Here is a 23405-nt window from a genome sequence, read left to right as displayed (position 1 = left end):
TATTTCATTGTATATATATACCACATCTTCTTTATCCATTCATCTGTTGATGGACATCTTGGCTCCTTCCACAGTTTGGCTATTGTGGACATTGCTGCTATAAATATTGGGGTGCACGTACCCCTTCGGATCACTGCATTTGTATCTTTGGGGTAAATACCCAGTAGTGCAATTGCTGGGTCGTAGGGGACCTCTACTTTCAACTTTTTGAGGAACCTCCATACTGTTTCCCAGAGTGGCTGCACCAGCTTGCATTCCCACCAACAGTGTAGGAGGGTTCCCTTTTCTCCACATCCTCGCCAACATCTGCCGTTTCCTGACTTGTTAATTTTAGCCATTCTGACTGGTGTGAGGTGGTATCTCATTGAGGTTTTGATTTGGATTTCCCTGATGCCGAGTGATGTCGAGCACTTTTTCATGTGTCTGTTGGCCATTTGGATGTCTTCTTTGGAAAAATGTCTGTTCGTGTCTTCTGCCCATTTCTTGATTGAATTATTTGTTCTTTGAATGTTGAGTTTGATAAGTTCTTTATAGATTTTGGATACTGGCCCTTTATCTGAGATGTCATTTGCAAATATCTTCTCCTATTCCATAGGTTGTCTTTTGGTGGTGTTGAGTGTTTCTTTTGCTGTGCAGAAGCTTTTTATCTTGATGAAGTCCCAATAGTTCATTTTTGCCCTTGCTTCCCTTGCCTTTGGCGATGTTTCTAGGAAGAAGTTGCTGCGGCTGAGGTCGAAGAGGTTGCTGCCTGTGGTCTCCTGTAGGATTTTGATGGACTCCTGTCTCACATTTAGGTCTTTCAACCATTTGGAGTCTATTTTTGTGTGTGGTGTAAGGAAATGGTCCAGTTTCATTCTTCTGCATGTGGTTGTCCAATTTTCCCAACACCATTTGTTGAAGAGACTGTCTTTTTTCCATTGGACATTCTTTCCTGCTTTGTCGAAGATTAGTTGACCATAGAGTTGAGGGTCCATTTCTGGGCTCTCTATTCTGTTCCACTGATCTATGTGTCTGTTTTTGTTCCAATACCATACTGTCTTGATGATGACAGCTTTGTAATAGAGCTGGAAGTCTGGAATTGTGATGCCGCCAGCTTTGCTTTTCTTTTTCAACATTCCTCTGGCTTGTCGGGGTCTTTTCTGGTTCCATACAAATTTTAGGATTATTTGTTCCATTTCTTTGAAAAAAGTTGATGGTATTTTTATAGGGATTGCATTAAATGTGTAGATTGCTCTAGGTAGAATAGACATTTTCACAATATTTGTTCTTCCAATCCATGAGCATGGAATGTTTTTCCATTTCTTTGTGTCTTCCTCAATTTCTTTCATGAGTATTTTTTAAAGATTATTTATTTATTTGACAGGGAGAGAGAGATGGTGAGAGAGGGAACACAAGCAAGGGGAGTGGGAGAGGGAGAAGCAGGCTTCCAGCGGAGCAGGGAGCCCGATACGGGGCTCGATCCCAGGCCCTGGGATCATGACCTGAGCCGAAGGCAGACGCTTAACGACTGAGCCACCCAGGCGCCCCTGAAAAACTTAATCTTTAGTGAAAAAAAAGGGTAAGAAACAGGATGATATGTATAAGCCAATACCATTAATGTAAATTCAAACTATGTACAGGTGCCATTCATATACATTTCCAAAACAGGAAATGTAACCTGTGCCGTTAGAAGTCCAGAAACGAATTACCCTTGGAGAGGTAGTGACTGGAAAGGGGCACGAGGTGCTTCTGGAGCACTGGTCATGTTCTCGCTCGCTCTCTCCCGCTGGGAGCCGGTTACAAAGGTGTGTTCATTTTGTGAAAGTTTATCCAGCTGTGCATTTACGATTTGTGCATTTTTCCATATGTGTGTTACATGGCTATACAATTCACATTAAAACAAAAAACACGTTGGGGCGCCTGGGTGGCTCAGTCGGTTAAGCAGCTGCCTTCAGCTGAGATCACGATCTCGGGGTCCTGGAATCGAGCCCCACGTCGGGCTCCCTGCTCAGGGCGAGGCCTGCTTCTCCCTCTGCCTCTGCTCTTCCCCTCCATTTGTGCTTGCTCTCTCTAGAGCTCTCTGTATCTCTCTCTCTCAAATAAATAAAATCTTAAAAAAAAAAAACCCAAAAAACCATGTTTATGGAAAAGAGCCCATTCAAAGGAAAAGATCTACATTAAAATGACTGTCTATGGGGAAAGGGAGGGGGGCGGGAACAGAGATCAGATGAATACACACACGCACCCATGCACACATGCACACAACAGGCCTCATGGGGAATCAGTGTTGTTAATCTGACACAAACAGAGTATTGTTAATTCGCCCCTCTGCACCTGGGGTTTAAAAAAAAAAGATACTAAAAAGCTCACCTTGTTATCTCACCCTTCAGAGGGACTCAACTTGTGTTGATGAGCCCATCTCTGTCTACCCAGTTTCCTAAGAGATTGGTAACCCCCACCCCCACCCCGTCCCCAACCTGGAAAAGCTCTAGGGGTTACCTCGCAGTGCTGAGATCCCAGAGGGCCACAGAGGCTGCTCTGGTCAATGGTCAACGCTACCCTTGCTGAGTGACTTTACAGTTAAGAGGAAAGATGCACTCTCATCCAATCCCCCTACAGACTTAAGAGAGCTTTGCAAGTTCTCACAGGAGCTGCCTCTGAATCCCCTGGAGGGCTCATTAAAGCACAAAGTGCTGGGCCCCGCCCCCAGAGGGTCTGATTCAATTGGTGTAGGGGGAGGCCTGGAGAATCTGTATTTCTAACAAGTTTGCAAGTGCTGCTCTTGCTGGTGGTCCTGGAACCTCACTTTGAGAACCAGGAATGCTACAAAGGAGAAGGGGAAGTACAGCTACCAGCCATTTCTGATTAGCCAGCTTTCCTCCCCCAGAGCTCCCCCAGGCTACAAAACAATCCTCAGCCCTGACTATGCTCTAACCAGATGGTGTGACTCTGAGAGGTGGAGCTGATTGCATAGACAATGCGGGAAACTCGAGAAGGAAGGATCTGTAGGCTTGGAGCCATCAACAGGCCACTTCTGCAACCAGCCCAACCAACCCTCCGTCCAGCACAAGAGGTTGTAGTCTGAGGGTTCAGCTGAGAAATGTGGGCCATGGCCAAGTCCACTAGAGTGGCAGTCTCAGGGAAATGTGAGTACATGTCCAAGAAGGCAATGACGTGATGACCCCGCTCCAGGAGAGAACATGTTGCGGAAGGGAACGGTCAACAGGGAGTGTTGACCAGGGCTTCCTAACCTCGTCACACACAGAAAATGATAACATTTGCATCATTCATTTCAGAGTGTTGATAAAAAGCTTGGTTAAAAAAAAAGAAAAACAATTCCATTTCCTTTAAAGTATATAATTATGGTAATAAAAAAGGATTTGGTGATGATAGAAAATATAGAATTTGTATAAAATCCAAATAAAATTAGAAGAAAGTGTACAACCATCAGTTGCTGGGGCGGACCTGCACCCATTCCCAGCAGCTAGGAAGCCACGGCGTTCTGGCCAGGAAGCTCTGCTCCAGAGTCCGCTGGTAGTATTCCACCTGCCAGAGGCAAGAGCCAAGCTGACCGAGAGGTCCCTGTGTGGTGGGGTATTGGTTAGCTACAGCTGTGTAACAAAACTTAGCTGCTTAAAACAACACTGAACACTCTACCATCTCACAGTGTCTGTGGGTCCAGAGTCTGGTAGTGGCTCCCAGGGTGGTTCTGATTCGGGGTCTCCCAAAGAGGTTGCAGTTAAGTCTGGACTGCAGTCTCTGAGGACTTGACTGGGCTGGAGCATCCACTTCCAAGATGGCTGACTCACATGACTGGCAAGTCAACATTGGCTGTTGGCAGGAGACTTCAGTTCCTCACCACGTGGGCCTCTCTTTAGGGCTGTGGGAGTGTCTTCACAACAAGGCAGCTGGCTCTCCCCAGAAAAAAATGACCCAAGAGAGAACAAGGTAGAAGTTTCTCTTATGGCCTAACGTCAGAAGTCACGCACTGTCACTTCGGCAGCATCCTATTAGCTACACTGCCCGCCCTAGTCATTGCGGAGGGTTATGTATGAGAGAAGGAGTACCCCGAGGCCAATATCAGGGGCCATCTTTGAGGCTCCTGCCATAGGCGGCCTCTGCAGGGGACGGCTAGGGCTCTGCACTCATACCCCGGCCTGCAAAAACTATCCCTCTGGGTGATCCTCCTGCCTGTACTCTGATTTTGTGCTCACTTTATCAGTTAGGATTAGGTGTGGCTGTTAAACAGAACACTAGTGGTTTAAACAAGATAGTTTATTTCTTTTTCATTTAAAAGCAGTCCAGGGATAAGCAAACCAAGGCTGACAAGGTGGCTCCATAGGCCTCTGGGAGCCCTGTTCTTTCTATCTTTCTACTCCTTCATCCTCAGGGCAGGGCTTCCCTCCCTCAGATCACCAGGCTGCTAGGAGTCCATCACCACACCCACATTCTAGGCAGGAAGTAGGGGAAGGGCAAAGAACCAAAGACCTTTCCTAGAAAACTCACCCACCAACTTCCGTTCACATCTCAGTGGTCATCCCCAACTTCAAGGGAGTCTGGGAATGTCATTTTCTATCTGGCATATTGCTGCTTCCAGTAATATCAGGGTACTGTTGGCAAGGGGGAAGAGGAGAAAGGGGATTGGGTAGGTTTGTCTGTAGCCAGGGCTCAGGGGTACAAGAGCACCAAACAGACCAGGTCTGGCCACTTGGCCACTGACAAAACCCAAAGGCAGAGAAACGAGTGAAGGGGAAACAAGAAAGGACTTTATTTCAGTGAGGCCACCACCGGGCAGACAGTGGACTAGGGCCTCAAAGACCGTTTCCAAAGTGCCAAAAATACTTCCAGGTTTATATAAGGAAAATGTGGGAGTGGGGGGTACCTCGCTGTCTCAGTCAGAAGAGCTTGTGACTCTTCATCCCAGGGTCATGAGTTTGAGTCCCACATAGGGTGCAAAGATTACTAAAAAAAATAAACTTTAAAAAAAAGAAAAAAACGTGGGTGGGTGGGCATGTGCAGGTGGGCAGTGAAGGTCAAATTGGTCACTGTCTTGGAGTCAGCCATGGGCGGGGATCTTGCTGGCTCAGGGCAGTCCTTGTTGCTTGAGGGGGTAGTTTCATTTCCCATCAGGGTATGCTTTGCCCTGGGGTTTTCCACCTGAGCCAAGAAACAAGCTGGAAAGAACCCAACTAGAAAGTGTGAGGTCAAAATGGAGGCAGCTGGGACGCCTGGGTGGCTCAGTCGGTTAAGCATCCAACTCTTGATTTTGGCTCAGGTCATGATCTCGGGGTGGTGAGATCCAGCCCTGCGTTGGGCTCTGAACTGAGTGTGGAGCCTGCTTGAGATTTTCTCTCTCTCTCTCTCTCCCTCTCCCCCTCCCCCCCAGGGCATGTGCGCTCATGCTCTCTCTCTAAAAATCAATCAATCATTCAATAAAATGGAGGCAGCTGAAGTCCTCTTTCATGTCCACCACTTTTGCTAAGCAAACTTCCCACAAAATAATTTGGCCTCCCAGTTTCCTTTATTCAGAGTAGTGGGGGGCTAGTAATGGGAAACATGGATATTTCTGGACCATGAAAATGTATGTTCAGTGTAAACAAACATGTACTTCTTGAAGTCAATATACTGGAATCCAGCCTTCATATCAGCTTGGGAGCCTATGGCTATTCCAAGACAGTGCTTTGGATTGATGGCAGGGGGTCTAGGAATCTTTTTCAGGCTGGAGGTCCCGGAGCTTGGAGTCCAGCCCCTCAGGTGGGCCACCTAGCCAGCTCTCTTGGGTCAGGCCACTTTTCCCAGGGCACTGCCAGGGAGCAGAGCACCCCCATTGCTTGCAGAGCAGCTGACGTCTATCCCGGCTTCTGTGAGCACGCTAGTGCGCGCGTGCACTCTTTTATAAATAAAATCTTTAAAAAATAAAAATTAAAAAGAAAAAAGGATTTGGGTTATAGAATTGGTAGAACGTTAACAACATCGGACGTGGGAGATTTAAAGAGAGAGAAAGGAGTCTGCATTTTCTACCCTCAGTGGCTGGATAATGATTTCTAGCATTTACACGGAGCCCTTTACATGTGCTAATTCATTTAACCCTCCTGCAGTAGGTATGATGATTATCACCATTCCCATTTGACAGATAAGGGAACTGAGGTCCCAAGAAGTTAACTTGCTCAAGGACACATAACTGGGAAGTGAAGGAGCTGGGATACAAATTGAGGCAGTTTAGCTTCAGACACTGTGCTCTTAATCATTATGCTCTGCCATAGCATGTGACTGTCCTAGACATGTCTTTCATGGTGTCGGCAAATGCTCAGCACCAAGTGAAATTGTGTCGCACCCATAGCTCCTGGAAGGTGTTTTGTAGTGAAACACTTGACTCCACCCTACCCCCTTGGCAATAGCTGATTGGACTGGGGTGAGCCCCGGACTTGAGATAAGTAAATCCACAGGAGGAGTGGCATCCTCTGAGGGGGCCTAAGAGAAGATGAGCCCAGAGAAGGAGATTTTCTCACACTTGGTGATTGAAACCAGGGCATGCTGGGGGATTCATCAGTTAATCATGGGAGCAGAAGCTAAAAGGTCATGATGTGGGCCATGAGTAAGCAGAAGTTATGAGGGAACAGAAAGGATGAATGAAATGAGTAAGCAGAGGATGTAGTCATCAGGGAAAGAAGACAGCAGATTGCCCAGGAGCGAGGGAGAGGCCACGAGAGGGGTCTCAGGCTCTTGCAGCCTGGGCTCCTTTGTGCCTCTTGTGGCCCAGCAAGGCCCCAAGACCTGTCTCTCTGATTGCCCCACATGGGACCTACAGTTGACTTCACGGAGGAGTAACTATTTCCTATGACCTAAAAAGTCCCAATTCAGCTGAAGGTGTTGTCAGCAGAGGCAGGGACAAGAGGAGGAAGAGCTATGGAAGAAGATGTCCATGGGGGCTCAGAAAAGTTCTGACATATTCCTGGAAATCTGGAAGGCCACCTGCATGCGTAGAGCTGTGCACATGCCCAGGAAAGGCCTGGGGAAGCCCTAATCTCTCAGCTCGGGCTGACGTCCAGACTTTGTGCAAGCAGGAAGTTAAGGCTAAGGAAGAATTGTCGACTGCCTGGTTGGGTGCTGAAAGTGTGTCTTCGCACCCATGGTTCCCCACAGAACCCGCTGGCAATGACTGGGGGACTTACTGCTTCCAGACACTTGAGGAAATCTCTGTCCATTCATTAGTTGACCACTAAGCTAGCAAGCAGAGACGTCAGCGGCCACTCACGACAAAGAATATACCATATAGAATTAGCTCAGAAACAAACAACAAGGATAAACAGCAGCAACAACTAACCCTGGATCAAGGAAGACTCCGATTTCCAGAATTGTCACATTACATTATTTAAAGTGTCCAGGGCCCCTGGGTGGCTCGGTTGGTTAAGCATCCGCCTTCAGCTCAGGTCATGATCCCAGGGTCCTGGGATCGAGCCCTGCATCAGGCTCCCTGCTTAGCACAGAGTCTGCTTCTCCCTCTCCCCTTCCCCCTGCTCTTGATCTCTCTCTCTCAAATAAATTTTTAAAAATCTTTAAAAAAAAAAAAGTGTCCAATTTTTAACAAATTCATGAGGATTAAAAGACCCCAAAGTGGTGATGGTTGCACTTATCTGTGAATATACTAAAACGCATCAGATTATATACTTTAAATGGGTGAATTGTGTGGTATGTAAATTACATGTAAATAAAGCTGTTTAAAAAGAAGAAAATGGGGCCATCTGGGTGGCTCAGTCAGTTAAGCATCTGCCTTCAGCTCAGGTCATGATCCCGGAATCCCGTGATCCTAATATTTCACGTGCTGAAAATATTTCATGATAACAAGCTAAAGGAAAACAGAATGCTACTACCCACCAATTAGAATGGAAAACAGAATGCTACTACCCACCAATTAGAATGGCTAAAATGAAAAAGACTGACAATATCAAGTGCTAACAAGAATGTGGAGCCACTGAAGCTCTCATACACCGCTGGTGGGGATGTCAAATGTTTCAGCAACTCTGGAAAATGGTCTGGCACTTCCTTAGCAATTTAAACATAGAAATACCATATGACTTCGCTATTCTGCTCTTAATCACCCAAGAGAAATGGGTAAATGAGAAATGAGTCCACAGAAAGACTCGTATACAAATGTTCACCGTGGCTTTATTCATAATAGCTTAAAAAAAAAGTGGAAATGGCACAAATACCCATTGACAGGTGAACGGATAAAAGAATCGTGTTATATCCATACAATGGAATACTAGTCATCAAGAAAAAGGAATGAACCATTCATGCACACAACAGCATGGATAATCTCAAAATGCACGCCGAGCAAAAAAACCAAGACACCAAAGGGTCCATAATATAGAATTGAACTTATACAAAACTATAGAAAGACAAATCTATTCTGGAGTGACAGCAAGCAGATCAATGGTTGCCTGGGGATGGGGATGGCAGGAGCAGATTGGGAAGGGACACAACTGAACTTTTTTAGGGTAATAAAATCTATACCTTGATTGTGATAGTGGTTACACCTGTGCATACATTTGTCAAAACTCATCAAAATGGTGCACTTAGCCAATTGTATGTAGCATCTACTTTAATAAAACTAGTTTTTAAAAAAGAACACGGGGCACCTGGTTGGCTCAGTCGGTTAAGTGTCTGACTAGTGATTTCGGCTTAGGTCCTAACTCATGGGTTGAGGGATCCAGCCCCACTCAGCTGGGAGTCTGCTGGAGATTCTGACTGACACCCCCTCTCCCTCCGCCTCTCCCCCTGCCCACAGGCACCTGCACGGGGGCTCACTCTCACTCTCTCTAAAATAAGTAAATAAATCTTGCGGCACCTGGGTGGCTCAGTCGTTAAGCATCCGCCTTCGGCTCAGGTCAGGTCCCAGGGTCCTGGGATCGAGCCCCGCATCAGGCTCCCTGCTCGGCGGGAAGCCTGCTTCTCCATCTCTCACTCCCTCTGCTTGCGTTCCCTCTCTCGCTGTCTCTGTCAAATAAATAAATAAAATCTTTAAAAAAAAAATGAAAGTAAATAAATCTTAAAAAAGAACACAGAGGGGCACCTGGTTGGCTTAGTCGGTAAAGCAGGTGACACTTGATCTCAGGAGTTGTGAGTTCAAACCCCACCTTGGGTGTAGAGATTATTAAAAAAAAAAAAAAAAGGAGGGAAATTGCGAAATGCCTCCGAGATGGCTGATGAGGATGGGTTCAAGGGCAGGGGTGCTCGGGTCAGGTTTGGGAAGGGGCACTGCCGCCCACCCCGCCGGCCTCTGAATCAGGAAGGACCAGACAGGCGGACGAAGCCACACGAGTGAGCAGAGAGTTCACCGACCTTCGGCGGCGAAGGAGGAGGCCCGGGTTCGGTATCTTTCTACCCGACTGTGCTGTGGGAGCCTGGGGCCGGGGGAGGGGCGGGGGGAAAGCGGGCCGCTTTGAACCTGCTGTTAGGAAAGGCGGGAAGCCAGCCACCTGGTTCGAGTCCAAGGCTTGTCGGACATAAAGCTGGAGCTCATTAATCAGTAATGAAGCCGGTCGGTGTGTTTATGGATTTTACCCTAGCAACCTGGGGGCAAAGCTGGGGGAGAAACATTTCAAAGGCCGCTTCCCTCCCAGCCTCCTGGACCACGCCGGCAGCTCCCACCAGGCAGAGGGGCCTTGCAGGATGCGTAGGCCAGCCGGTCTCTGCTGTGCGGGGAGGCCGCTGTGCAGCCCCCATGCCCGGCCTGTGTCGTTCCCCCCCCTCCCCGTCCCCCGCCGGGTGCTGTTTCTCGGGGCCTCTGCTCGCGTGTCCCTCAGCCGCTGGGCACTTGGCCACCTCACCCCCCCACCCCGCCCCCCAGGTCCCCAGCCCGGCTAAGGCCCAGGTTGGGGGTGTGCATTGCTCTGCTGGCTGCCAGCCTCCGAGTCCTCGCTGCTCAGGGGGAAGCATCACCAGGACCTGCGGAGCCCTAACCTTCTGTCTGCTCCCCGCCTCTCAGCCATCTCCAGGGACTTCCGGGTAAGCCGACCTCCTCCCTCCTCCCGAGAAGGAAAACCCTCCCCTGAGGTGACTTTCAGCCGAGCACAGGCCCTTTTCGTGGTAATCCATTACCTTACATCCTGCTCCGTTGGAGTTTTTTCATCTTTAATTATCTTGTGATGACAAAATTACATGCTCTTTGGAAGACAAACACGGTGGAAATGTGTAATTCTCTGTGCTTCCACCTTCCAGAAATATCCCGTGCTCGCTCTGGCTTATAGTCCTCAGGATGGATGCATGTATTCTCACATAGGAGAATGCGTTGATTTTATTTTTTATATTTTAGTTTTTATTGTGCTAAAATATACATAACAGCAAATATTTTTATAACATTGTATAGGATGTAAAAATGTAAAAATTTAATTTTATCCAATTTAAAAATTTTAATTTACCATTTAAACCATTTTTTAAATTAAAAAAAAATTTTTTTTTCTGGATCCGCGAGTTTATTGAGTTAAAGTCAGCACGCTGACAACTATGAGTGCCCCCCCCATTAAAAAAATTTTTACAGGGGCGCCTGGGTGGCTCAGTCGGTTAAGCGTCTGCCTTCGGCTCAGGTCATGATCCCAGGGTCCTGGGATCGAGCCCTGCATCGGGCTTTCTGCTCCACGGGAAGCCTGCTTCTCCCTCTCCCACTCTCCCTGCTTGTGTTCCCTCTCTCGCTGTGTCTCTCTCTGTCAAATAAATAAATAAAAATATTTAAAATTAAAAAAAAATTTTTTTACAAAAGATTTTATTTATTTGAGAGAGAGCAAGAGAGCATGGGTAGGGGAAGGAGCAGAGGGACAGGGACAAGCAGACTCCCTGCTGAGCAGGGAGCAGGATGTGGGGCTTGATCCCAGGACCCTGGGATCATGACCTGAGCTGAAGGCAGGCACTTAACTGACTAAGCCACCCAGGCGCCCCCCATTTGGGCCACTTTTAAGCACAGTTCAGTGGCATTAAGCACATTCACATTGTTGTGGAATCATCACCACCACCTCCAGAACTTTATCTTCCCAAACTGAAACTCTGTCCCCATTAAACACTAACTCCCCATTTCCCTCCCTCCCCCCAGCCCCTAGCACCCAGAGACTTTGTGTCTCTGTGAATTTGGCTACTCCAGGGAATTCATCTAAGTAGAATCATACAATATTTGTCCTTTTTTTTTCTTTAAGTTTTTATTTGTTTAAGTTATCTCTACCCAATGTGGGGCTTGAACTCAAGACACCGAGATCAAGAGTTGCAAGCTCCTCTGACTGAGCCAGCCAGGCAACCCATATTTGTCCTTTTATGTCTGGTTTATTTCACTTAGCATAATGTTTTCAAATTTCTTTTTTTTCTTTAAGATTTATTTATTGGAGAGAGATAGTGAACAAGAGAAAGAGAGAGAGAGAACACAAGCGGGGGGGGGGAGGGGGAGAGGGAGAGGGAGAAACAGACTCTTACGCGGAGCAGGGAGCCCGATGCGGGGCTCGATTCCAGGACCCTGGGATCATGACCTGAGCCAAAGGCAGACGCTTAACGACTGAGCCACCCGGGCGCCCCTCCATGTCCATAATCTATAATCAGATGCCCTCCTAGGCCGAGCCCCTCTGATATTCTGTACCCTTTAGTGCTTTTTGCCTCTGTGCCTTTGTCCCACTGATTTTGCCTTTCTTCTAGCAGTTTCTATTGCCTAAAACTCTTTCTATGCTCCTCTGCTTCGCCAATCCCTTCTTGGCCTTCCCCAACTAGTCCAACTCTCCCCTTGCCCTGGGGTTCCCGCTGTCTTTTCCACAGCAGCACTTGGCGGGCTAGCACATAATTTACTTGTTTTTTGTATATTATGACTTCCGGACTAGTGGTAGGCACGCCTTGAAGCTGTGGTTACTGTCTCTGCATTCTCCATAGTCTAAGTTCAATACTGGGCACACTGAGTTATGGAGGATCCTGAGAGCCTGGCAAACAAGTTAGACTCAGTGTTATAGGGGCTTCCTTAAGCATGGCAGTGACAAAACCAAGACATATTTTATGCAAATTTGTGTTTCCCATGGGGGGAGAAAACTAAAGTAAATATCCTTTGTAAGCCATAAGAACTGTGGTTTTCTGTCCACATCTCGTTAACACTCCCCAACTCATCAATATATGGACAATATACATTTACTGCACATTTGGGGTTGGCATTCAGAATCAGGAATACAAAGTCATTATACGGGCCTTCTGCACAGGACTTGGACAGGAGCCAGCAGGGTGGAGAGGAGAGGTGCTGGAAGAGATTTGAAAATCATAGGCGATCGCTATGAACAACCATGCCAATAAATTTGGAAAATTAACTGAAAGAGACAATCTTGTAGATGTAAAGTAACAAGATGAATTCAAAAAGAAATGGAATGTCAGAATAAATCAATAACCTCTTAAAAAGATGAAAGTAAAAATCCTCTCCCAGTGCCTACTCTACCCTCCACAAAAGAAAGAAAGAGAAGGAAGGAAGGGAGGAAAGGGAAGGGACAGGACCACTGGCTTCAGATACTTTTCATGGATGTGTTTTACCCCATCTTCAGAAAATAGGAAATCCTTATATAAACTGTTACATAAAATAGAAGGGGAAACTGCCCAGCTCATTTTATGGGGCTATTAGAATCCTGATATCCAAACCAGATCAGTACAATAACAAGATAAGGAGGAAATTGACTAAACTCATTTATGAGCACAAATTCCAAAATTCTGAATAAAATATTAGCAAGTTGAATGCAGCAGTGTATAAGACACTAAAACATTATGGTCAAGCAGAGTTATTGCAGGCATGCAAGGATGGTTCGACATCTGCAAATCTATTATGGAATTCAGTGTTGATAGAAGAAAGAAGAGAGTGTGGTCATCAAGAGAGAGTTAGGTTCCATCTCTGTTCTGCCACTAACCAGCTGTATAACCTTTCGCCTACCTCCTGCCCACTTCCGATGGGACTCTTGGGAGGGGCTCTTCACTGAGAGGGGGAGCACAGCTTTGAGAAGCAGCCTGTTCCTCTCCCCGCGCCACTTTCTTCACCTGTGAAATGAAGAAATAGTCTATCATTGTATAAGCTTGGTGAAAGGAACATGATAGAGTCAAACAAAACAGGAAGTGAAAAATTGCCACATAGCTGGGCCCTGGCTTAGCAATTGTGTCCATGGTGCTGGTGGGCCCCTCAGAGGAGATCAGGCCCACAGTGCCACCCTGTGGCTTGTGGAGAAATGCATAAAAAGTATAGGTACCTCTGGGGCCTGCTGATTGCAGACAGGAAGAAACAAATTTGGACTAAATACAGTGGTGGATGATGGAAGTACATGTTACCACCTGAAGTAGTTTTTCTTTCTTTTTCTTTCTTTCTTTCTTTCTTTTTCTTTCTTCTTTCAAGTTTGTTTATTTATTTAAGTAATCTCTACACCCAACATGGAACTCGAACTCATGACCCTGAGATCAAGCGTCATATGCTCTTCCAACTGAGCCAGACAGGTGCCCCTGAAGTCGTTTTCAAAACAAAACAAAACTGAGTCAGGGGTGCCTGGGTGGCTCAGTCTGTTGAGCATCTGCCTTCAGCTCAGGTCATGATCCCAGGGTCCTGGGATCAAGCCCCACGTCGGGCTCTCTGCTCAGCGGGAGCCTGCTTGTCCTGCTTGTACTCTCTCTCTTTCTGTCAAATAAATACGTAAAATCTTTAAAAAGAAAAAAACCCTGAACCCGATCAAGCCTCTAGATCTGCATTGTCCAAATACAGTAGTCACAGCCATATGTGCCTATTTATATTTAAATGAATCAAGATTACATAAAATTAAAAATCCAATTCCTCAGTCACACTAGCCACATCTCAAGTGCTCAGTACTCACATGTGGCGAGTGGCTGCCAAAATGGACAGTATAGATATAAAACATTTCTGTCATTATAGAAAGTTCTACTGGACAGCACTGGCCTAGCTCTAAATACCAATTTATAGGGAATACAGAGGACAAAGGAACATGTCAAATCACACCATGAGGATGCACTAAGCAACCTTCAGACTATGAGAATTTTTTTTAAGATTTATTTATTTTAGAGAGAGAGTGAGAGAGAGCATGAGTAGGGGGAGGGGCAGAGGGAGAAACAGACTCCCCCCTGAGCAGGGAGCCCAATGTGGGGCTCAATCCTGGGACTCCAGGATCATGACCCAAGCCAAAGGCAGACGCCTAACTGACTGAGCCACCCAGGTGCTCCACAGACTATGGGGAATTCTTATGGGCAAATTATCCAATTTCTTCAACAACAACAACAACAACAAATTACAAGAAAAAAATGAAATGGAGGGTAAATGTAGAGACTAACAGACTTAAGAAACATGCCATCAATAGGATTTGTTTGCATCTTAATTCAAACAAACTATTGATTTTGTATAAAACCAATTGGGGAAATGTGAACACTGAGTAAATGGTTGATGGTATGAACTAACTATTTTTAATGGTATTGTAGTTATGTTCTTTTATTAAAGTCTTTAACTCTTGGGACGCCTGGATGGCTCAGTCAGTTGAGTGTCTGCCTTTGGCTCAGGTTATGATCCCGGGGTCCTGGGATCAAGTTCCACACAGGGCTCTCTGCTCAGTGGGGAGCCTGCTTCTCCCTCTGCTTATGCCGCTCCCCCTGCTTGTACTCTCTCTATATATATCTTTGACAAATAAATAAATAAAATTAAAAAAAAAAAGTCTTTAACTCTTAGGGGCACCCAGCTGGCTCAGTCGGTGGAGTATGTGACTCTTGATCTCGGGGTTATGAGTTCGAGCCCCATGTTGGGTGTAGAGATTACATAAAAAAATAAAGTCTTGGGGCGCCTGGGTGGCTCAGTCGTTAAGCATCTGCCTTTGACTCAGGTCATGATCCCAGGGTCCTGGGATCGAGCCCCACATTGGGCTCCCTGCTCTGCAGGAAGCCTGCTTCTCCCCCTGCCACTCCCCCTGCTTCTGTTCCCTCTCTCGCTGTGTCTCTCTCTGTCAAATAAATAAATAAAATCTTAAAAAAAAAAAACAAAAGTCTTTAAAAAGTCTCTAACTTTTAGAGATACATTTTGAAAAATCAGCAGATGAAATGATATGCTATCTGAGATTTGTTTCAAAGCATTCTAGGGGTGGGGAAGTGGGTAAAGGAATAGAGGAGATGAGATTGGCCATGAATAGATAATTTTTAAATCTGGGTGATAGGTACTAAGGGTACCCAGCTATCTGGTCAAACATGATTCTGGGTGTGTCTGTGAATGGTTTTAGATGAGATTAACACATTGGTAGACTGAGGAAAGGAGATTGCCTGCCTTAATGTGGGAGGGCCTCATCCAGTCAGTTGAAGGCCTGAGTAAAATAAAAAGGCTGAGGAAGAGGGAACTCCTCCTGCCTGACTGCCTTTTTTTTTTTTTTTTTTCTGCCTGACTGCCTTAAAACTAGAACATTGATTTTTGTCCTATCTTCGAACTGTAACTAAAACTTTGGCTCTTCCTGGGTCTCAGCACTGCTGTCACTCAGATTGGAACTACACCATCAGCTCTCTGGGTCTCCAGCTTGCCGACTGCAGACCTTGGGACTTACCAGCCTCTATAATTACATGAGCCAATTCTTTGTAATGAATCTCTTTATATACACATACATCCCATTGGTTCTGTTTCTCTGGAGAACCCTGACGATTACACTCGATAAATAAACCCCATTACAGGATAAATACTCCAGTGGGCCCAGTGATTTTTCCGCACAGTCTGAGGCAACATACAACCTTTAGTCCCTCCAAGTCACAAGTACGGCCTCTCTTCCATAATTAGAATATCCGGTCCAAGATAATCATACCTCCTCATCTCCCCTGGCTCAAGCCTGCTTCTGGTTGGAACCCTCTAGCAGTTACGTGGGTGTGGCTGGCTTCCCGTCTATTTCTCCACCTTACACCCCCGCCTCCCCCCCACCCCCGCCCCCGACCTGTCACTCTCTCTGAGTCTGGCAGGTGTCTAAGGCTGCTGCTTTCTCCCCGGGGAGTTTTTGTGGGCTCTTCAAAGATTCTCACTACTGTCACCCTCTCCTGAGGTTGTGGATACCGAGGTGCCTCCCTCAGCCCTGGGCATTGGGCACTACCCTCCAGCTTCTTTATGTGTTCTCACCTCCTGCCCCCCCACCCCCACCCCAGAAGTCCTCTTGGGTAGTCTCTAAGACAACCCCAAGGAGGCTGTCTCTTTTGGGGCCAAGAAAACACCCAGACAACCTTTCTCCCAACAGGCTTCCGGAAGGGTAAGCCGATGCCGTGGGACAGTGCTCCTTCTCTTGGCCACAGTGGCAGTGAGCTTGCTGTCATTTGCCCTTTAGAAGTCTTGGGTGGGAGGGACGCCTGGGTGGCTCAGTTGGCGAGGTGTCCTACTCTTGATTTTGGCTCAGGCCATGTCTCAGGGTTGTGAGATCGAGCCCCACGTCAGACTCTCCCTCTGCTCCTCCCTCTGCTCATGCTCTCTCTCTCAAAATAAATAAATAAATCTTAAAAAAAAAAAACAAAAAGAAAAAGAAAAGAAGTCTTGGGTGGGAGCAGACCCCAGTCCAGGGCCTACTTTAGCCTTCTAGAGTGTGGAGCTGACACCACTCACTCTGGCCCTAGGTTTCTTTGTGGCTGGGTGGGGAATGGGGGCTGGGGGGACCCACTGTGGCATTCTGACATGTGTGCAAACACCCTGGGGCCAACCCTTGACCGATTCGGAATTTGGAGTCTGTGCATAAATTCAGTCTTCCTCCATCCCACCCCCCCACCAGGCAGACAATTCTGAGGTACCTTTTATATGGCTCCTCAGAAAGTCCCCGGTGATATCAGGGCCCAGTTACCTACAGCACTGGTGAACCTTCCCTGGTTCAATCTTTCCTGCCCCCTGCCCCCCACCCCCCCGCCCCGCTCCCATTCCCTGGGACAACTCCACAAAATAAACTCTACAATGAAGCCCCTTTCTCAGGCCCTGCTTTTGAGGGGTGGTGCGGAGACAGGCTCAGACGGACCCCTCATTTGGCTTTGGGTTAAAAGGCATCACCTCCCCCACATACCTCCTTCCCCACATAACCTGTCGTTTTTGGGGGGTAGATGGGGTTTTGGACACAGCAACTACTACCCACCTCTGCCTCAAATCTCTTCAATTCTTTTCCCCTTCCCATTCTCAGACCTTCCCTATCCTTGACCCCCAGAGTAGCTGAACAGGTCTGAGGACCATTTCCTTTGTAGATCTGTATATATATCTGCCAGTTTGGCACCTCACCCGGAGAGTTCATATTTACTGTTGCTTAGTAGCTGTGTAGAAGCTTCCATTTTCATATCCTGTCACACACCGAACATTCAGGCTAGAGTTCGTTTTCTGGGAAACAATGGCATCTAGTTTTTTCTTTTGGGTCTGCAACATGATTTCCAGTTCTCCTACCATCCTGGTCGCATCCCTCCCCCCACCCCCATCCCCAGGTCCTGTTCTGAGCTGGCTTGCTAACGTCAGTCTGAAACTATGCCCACTCCCTGCCCCCCGCTAGTCACAACAACAAGGCCTACATACTATGCAGCTATAAACGCAGCCCTGATGTGTTTGTTTTAGCAGCCACGTCATCTGGCTACTTCGGCAGTAACTCCCCGTTCCCATTTCCTAGTGCCTTCTGGACATTTCCACTTGGATGCCTGCAGGCTCCTCAGATGAACAAATCTGCAGCAGCTCGTTATGTCCTCCCACTGGCTGTCTCACGTCTTTGTGGTCTTGGTGGATGGAGTCATCCAAACAGTGTCCTGGGCAAGTCACCTCAGAGACTTTCCTAAGGCCCCTGACTTCTCCTCCCCTGCCCTTACCGTCGTCGGCCTATCCCCAGACCCTCTGCAGACCCTCTGTGTTCGAAGGCTCGAAAATCTCTCGGTCCCCGCTGCCTCCTCTGACCTCCCTCCCATCTCTAGTTTGCTTTCTCTAAGTCAGGTCAGATCTCATCCCTTTTCCGGGTTAGAAACTCTTATGGCCTTTTTGTTGCCCATATGATCATCAAGCTTTTTTTTTTTTTTTTTTTAATAGAGAGCACACACGGGTGCGCGCACGAGCGGGGAGGGGCAGAGGGAGACGGAAAGAATCTTAAGCAGGCTCCAGACCCAGCATGGAGCCCCATGCAGGGTTCGATCTCACAACCCTAAGACTGTGACCTGAGCCAAAAGCAAGAGTCAGCTTAACTGACTGAGCCACCCAGGTGCCCCGTAAAAATTTTATTTTTAGGGCGCCTGAATGGCTTAGTCATTTAAGTGTCTGCCTTCAGCTCGGGTCATGATCCCAGGGTCCTGGGATTGAGTCCCACATTGGGCTCCCTGCTCGGCGGGGAGTCTGCTTCTCCCTCTGTCCCTCCCCCTCTCGTTCTCTCTCTCTCTCTCACTCATGCTCTCTCTCAAATAAATAAATCTTAAAAATTATTTTTTTATTTTTAACTACACCCAAGGTGGGGCTCGAACTTATAACCCTGAGATCAAGAGTCGCTTGCTCCACCAACTGAGCCAGCTAGACACCCCTTGATCAGCAAGCTTTTGATTCATGAGCAAGAGATACAAGTGTTCCCAAACTGGCCTTAACAGCCTTCCTCAGCCTCAGTCCGTGCCCGTGCATGAGGCCCATGCCCAAGGCCTTCTTCCCAGGTCAACGCCTCAGGTCCAGTGGGACCGTGGTTTGAAGCTCTGGGTCCCTCTTTAATTCCGCCACCAAGTCCCTGGATTCCGGTCCCTGACAGTAACCTGGTGACTGTGGTTTTCCAGTCCTTTCCAGTGACTACTTTCTGCTCTCCTCATTTTTATTCTCCTATTGAGTCAGGTTGCTCAACGATGACTGCCTGGTATTCATTTTCAAAGTCTCAGGATCACGCTGGCTGCATCCAAATAACCCAATCATGTGAGTAAATATTCCCCAATGCCCTGGGAGCATCAAGTGGCCATGGCTCATTAGGAGGCTGCACAGTGGCCTCCACGCTTCACTCTCAGTACCCGTCTTTGAGGGCAGGATTCTGGAACACTGTGATCTTCTCCACCCACACTTCTCAGTTGATGTCATCCTGAGACACTAACCTTAGGGCACTTTCAAAGTACCTGTGTGGGTTCATGGATCTGCAGAGGCTCATGGGCAGGCCCAGCCTATTCTTGGAGTGGCCAAGGGGACCTTGGCGCCACTGGAACCAAAGCGACTGAATCCACAGGGTAGAAGTCATCCAGACTATGGACAGACAGCTCTTTTTTTTTTTTTTTTTTAAAGATTTTATTTATTTATTTGACAGAGAGACACAGCGAGAGAGGGAACACAACCAGGGGGAGTGGGAGAGGGAGAAGCAGGCTTCCCGCCGAGCAGGGAGCCCGATGCGGGACTTGATTCCAGGACCCCGGGATCATGACCTGAGCCGAAGGCAGACACTTAATGACTGAGCCACCCAGGTGTCCCTGGAATTGGAATTTTTTAATTAAAGGGTATAAACACTTTTATTTAAGGATTTTGATATTGATAAATTATTCTCCATAAAGGTTGGTTGCAATTTATTCTTCTGCAGCAGCTCGTGAGAACACATATTTCCTTGCCTCCTCTTGTGGTCAATACTCATTGGGTGTTATCTTTTGGGGAGACTGGGAGGGGGATATTTGTGATTTGCTAGATGGAATATCACATCTCAGGCTTTCCTGAGTCTCATGCGGAAGCTGGTCTGTGCTCTAGCTGGGGGTTGCACAGTCAACATTGCCCGAGAATTTTCTCCAGATTTTGGCAACCCACTGACAGGTGCTATTCAACAGAAGATGACTCTGCTCTTTGCCTGTTTAGGAGACCTGACACAGTGACAGCTTAATTTCCAGGCAGTGATGAGAGTCCGTGCAACTGAATGACAGCAGGGTAAAATATTTGGGGGCTCTTTCCAAAGATTGCCTCTCGTCCCCAGCTTAAGTCAAAATTTCAATGTCCTGTGAATGTTTAAGAATTGTAGTTCATCCTGGGCGCCTGGGTGGCTCAGTTGGTTAAACGACTGCCTTCGGCTCAGGTCATGATCCTGGAGTTCCGGGATCGAGTCCCGCATCGGGCTCCCTGCTCAGCAGGGGGTCTGCTTCTCCCTCTGACCCTCTTCCCTCTCATGCTCTCTGTTTCTCATTCTCTCTCTTGCAAATAAATAAAATCTTAAAAAAATAATAATAATAAAATAAATAAATAAAATGATGTATCCCTTAAAAAAAAAAAAAAGAATTGTAGTTCATCCCAAAGTCTGCCCCCTCCCCCCCCACCAGCATGCCCCAATTTTCTGGGTAATTTGAGGAGAAATGAGCATGTCTGAATAAAAACCATTCGTAATTAACAAACATCTGCATAAAGGCGTTTCTGGTTTTACATAACGGACACATTAGGGATTCCAGAAAGTTGTGAGTAACTGAAACCCTATTTCTAATTTCTCTAGGATTAGCCCGAGGTGATTCTCCTTGTAAAGGAAATAACATCTGTTGCGAATCTCCGTTTTTGTCCAGCTGAAACACTGACGGTCAGTTGGCTTCCTGGGAGCCTAATGTGTGTAGAACATTGTACTTGGAGCTGTGGGAGGGACGGGTTTTATTAGTCTTGGGCCTCAGTCCTGTCCCTCAGGGCTTTATTGAGGAGTGTGGCAGAGTCCCCGACAGGCTGGGTCCACTACTGTCCCTCCTTCCTGCTGGGGGCCCTGTTGCTGTCACAACTGTTCCCACTATCTCCTCAGCCTTTGGATACCAGCAGCTGGAAGGGCACAGCTGAGGGAAAGCAGATAAATGTGGAAAATGACCCCAGAGGTCACCAGCCCACACAGTAGTGTCCCCGAACTAGCCAGCAATGTTAACTGGCAGTTTCTGTTTATTTCTTTTTTAAAGATTTTATTTATTTTGAAAGAGAGCGAGAGAGCACAAGCAGGGGGAGCGGCAGAGGGAGAGGAAGAAGCAGACTCCCCGCTGAGCAGGGAGCACGATGCGGGGCTTGATCCCAGGACCCTGAGATCATGATCTGAGCCGCAGGCAGATGCTTAACTGACTGAGCCACCCAGGTGCCCCGGCAGTTTCTGTTTAAATTGAAAATTGTTCCTCCAGGGAAATTCCTGCCCTTCTCTGGTTTACAGTAAGGCTAAAGGTTTTGACTGATAGAGATAGCATGGCATGGACACAAGCAACTTGGTCCTGAACCAACACAGAATGTTCCTTAAATCCCCCATCAAGTATGCTTTTCAATACCTTAATGTAACGCAACCAACCCCAAGTTCATGATATAACTCCATGGAAGAAAAAAGCAAATGAGCAGGAGTCAGATACAAATGGGACGTGTCCACAAAATGCCATTTTAAAGTTTGTGGTCTGGAGCTTGGAATGCTTTTTCCCAACGAAAACCAGAGCAGTGTTTATTTTTTTATTTTTTAAAGATTTTATTTATTTATTTGACAGAGAGAGACATAGCGAGAGAGGGAATACAAGCAGGGGGAATAGGAGAGGGAGAAGCAGGCTTCCCCGCGGTGCAGGGAGCCCAATGTGGGGCTCGATCCCAGGACCCTGGGATCACGACCTGAGCCGAAGGCAGACGCTTAATGACTGAGCCACCCAGGCACCCCAGAGCAGTGTTTAAAGTGGCTGTTAGATTCCTAGGCTAGACCTCAAAATTCTATATAATTCATACTATGGCTGAAATACCCGTCTCTTGTCATTAAAAATTAGTAGGAAACAAAATGTGATTTTGCAATAATATTTTAAAAACACGAAGGGGGGGCGCCTGGGTGGCTCAGTTGGTTAAGCATCTGCCGCCTTCGGCTCAGGTCATGGTCTCAGGGTGCTGGGGTTGAGCCCTGCTTTGGGCTCCCTGCTCAGCAGGGAGTCTGCTTCTCCCTCTCCCTCTGCTCCACTCCCTGTCCTCTCTCTCGCTCTCTCAAATAAATAATCTTTTTTAAAAATTAAAAGCATGAAGGAAAAACCATTTCAGAACAGAAAATAAGACATGTTTTGTTCATCTGAAGCACTAGTGCTTAAAAAAAACCAGACTTACTAGAAAGTAGGGAAGAAGCAGTTCACTTCGGGGAAGATTTTAACAGGGACTTCTGGGAACTCTCAACGGGCTTCGGACTTGAAGGCACAGGTTCTTTTTCCCTAATTTTACTTCACAACTGATGGCTTTTCTTTCTTTCTTTCTTTTTTTTTTTTTTTTTTTAAAGATTTTATTTATTTATTTGAGAGAGAGAATGAGATAGAGAGAGAGCATGAGAGGGAGGAGGGTCAGAGGGAGAAGCAGACTCCCTGCTGAGCAGGGAGCCCGATGTGGGACTCGATCCCGGGACTCCAGGATCATGACCTGAGCTGAAGGCAGTCGCTTAACCAACTGAGCCACCCAGGCGCCCAATGGCTTTTCTTTCTTCTTTCCTTTTTTTTTTTTAATATAGTCATAGCACTAAAACCACTCTGGTTTAACATGAGCTGTGCCTGGGGGTGCCATTCACTTATGAGACCTGTTTTAATACCCGCTGTTTGAAACTAAGAGCTCGCCTGCTCTGTAGTGCTAGACTCCCAGAGCTCATTGCCAAAGATGGCCTCCCCAGTGCGCTGGTATTCATGCTCTTGGATCCTGGCTGACCCTGAGACTTGCTTTTTGTCTAATAGAAAACGGTGGAATGACCCTGTGTGACTCCCGAGGCTAGATCCTAATAAGTCTTGGAGCTACTACCTGGGGCTCCTGGAACATGAGCTCTGGGGAAAGCCAGACGCAATGCTAGCTTCGAGAAGCCCTCATACTCAGAGACTGCTACTGCGTCATAAGGAAGCCCACAGCTGCTTTCCGGCCACTCCAGCCCAGGTGCAGACATGTGAGTGAAGAAGGTTCAGGTAAGTGCAGCCTTATCCACCATCTGACTGCAACCAAACTCAGAACCTCAAGGAAGAACTGTATATCTGAGTCTGTTATCCCCCAGAACTGTGAGGAATAATAAATACGTGGTTGGGTTTTTTTTTTTAAGGTTTTATTTATTTATTTTGAGAGAGAGAGAGAGCGAGAGTGAGAGAGAGCGCAAGCTTCAGCAGGGGAAGGGGCAGAGGGAGAGAGAGAAAGAATCTCCAGCAGGCTACACGCCCAGCACAGAGCCCAATGTGGGGCTCAATCTCACAACCCTGAGATCGTGACCTGAGCCAAAATCAAGAGTTGGACGCTTAACCGACTGAGCCACGCAGGCGCCCAATAAATACATGGTTGTTCTAAGCCATGTATTTATTGGGCATCTGGGTGGATCAAGTTTTGGGGTATCTTTTATGTAGTAGTAGATAACAGGAAACGGGATTAAGCCCAAAACTTGCTGGACTACAAGGCACACCCACATTTTAGTTCCAAACTACCATCTACTCCCATGAGGATGTGTTGACCCATCCTTCAACATGCTTAGCACAAGGGGACATGCAGGATCTCCCAG

General features: G+C 47.1%; 2 long non-coding RNA genes across 3 annotated transcripts in view; one reads left to right on the top strand and one right to left on the bottom strand.

The window, feature by feature from the left end:
• Positions 1-10253, bottom strand: part of LOC115942662 (uncharacterized) — a 16643-nt gene extending 6390 nt beyond the window's left edge. Inside the window, exons 1-2 of one of the 2 annotated variants that reach the window (XR_014141498.1) lie at positions 10081-10253; positions 8828-8976 (exon numbers count right to left, since the gene is read on the bottom strand). This is a non-coding gene — a long non-coding RNA (uncharacterized LOC115942662). Of the gene's footprint in view, positions 1-8827; positions 8977-9942; positions 9997-10080 lie in introns of those variants that run through there. The other variant, XR_004077266.2, reaches the window with a different exon arrangement.
• On the top strand, positions 9869-22823 carry LOC115942663 (uncharacterized). The gene is made up of 3 exons (XR_004077267.2): positions 9869-9987; positions 20406-20486; positions 22606-22823. It is a non-coding gene; the product is annotated as an uncharacterized LOC115942663 (long non-coding RNA).
• Positions 22824-23405: the final 582 nt, after the last annotated feature.

The sequence above is a fragment of the Leptonychotes weddellii genome, chromosome X, assembly GCF_054177405.1.
Source record: "Leptonychotes weddellii isolate Sample4059 chromosome X, ASM5417740v2, whole genome shotgun sequence".
In the NCBI taxonomy this organism is placed as follows: Eukaryota; Metazoa; Chordata; class Mammalia; order Carnivora; family Phocidae; genus Leptonychotes; species Leptonychotes weddellii.
Note: the sequence above shows the minus strand (reverse complement) of the source record. Positions and strands in the feature narration are given on the sequence as shown.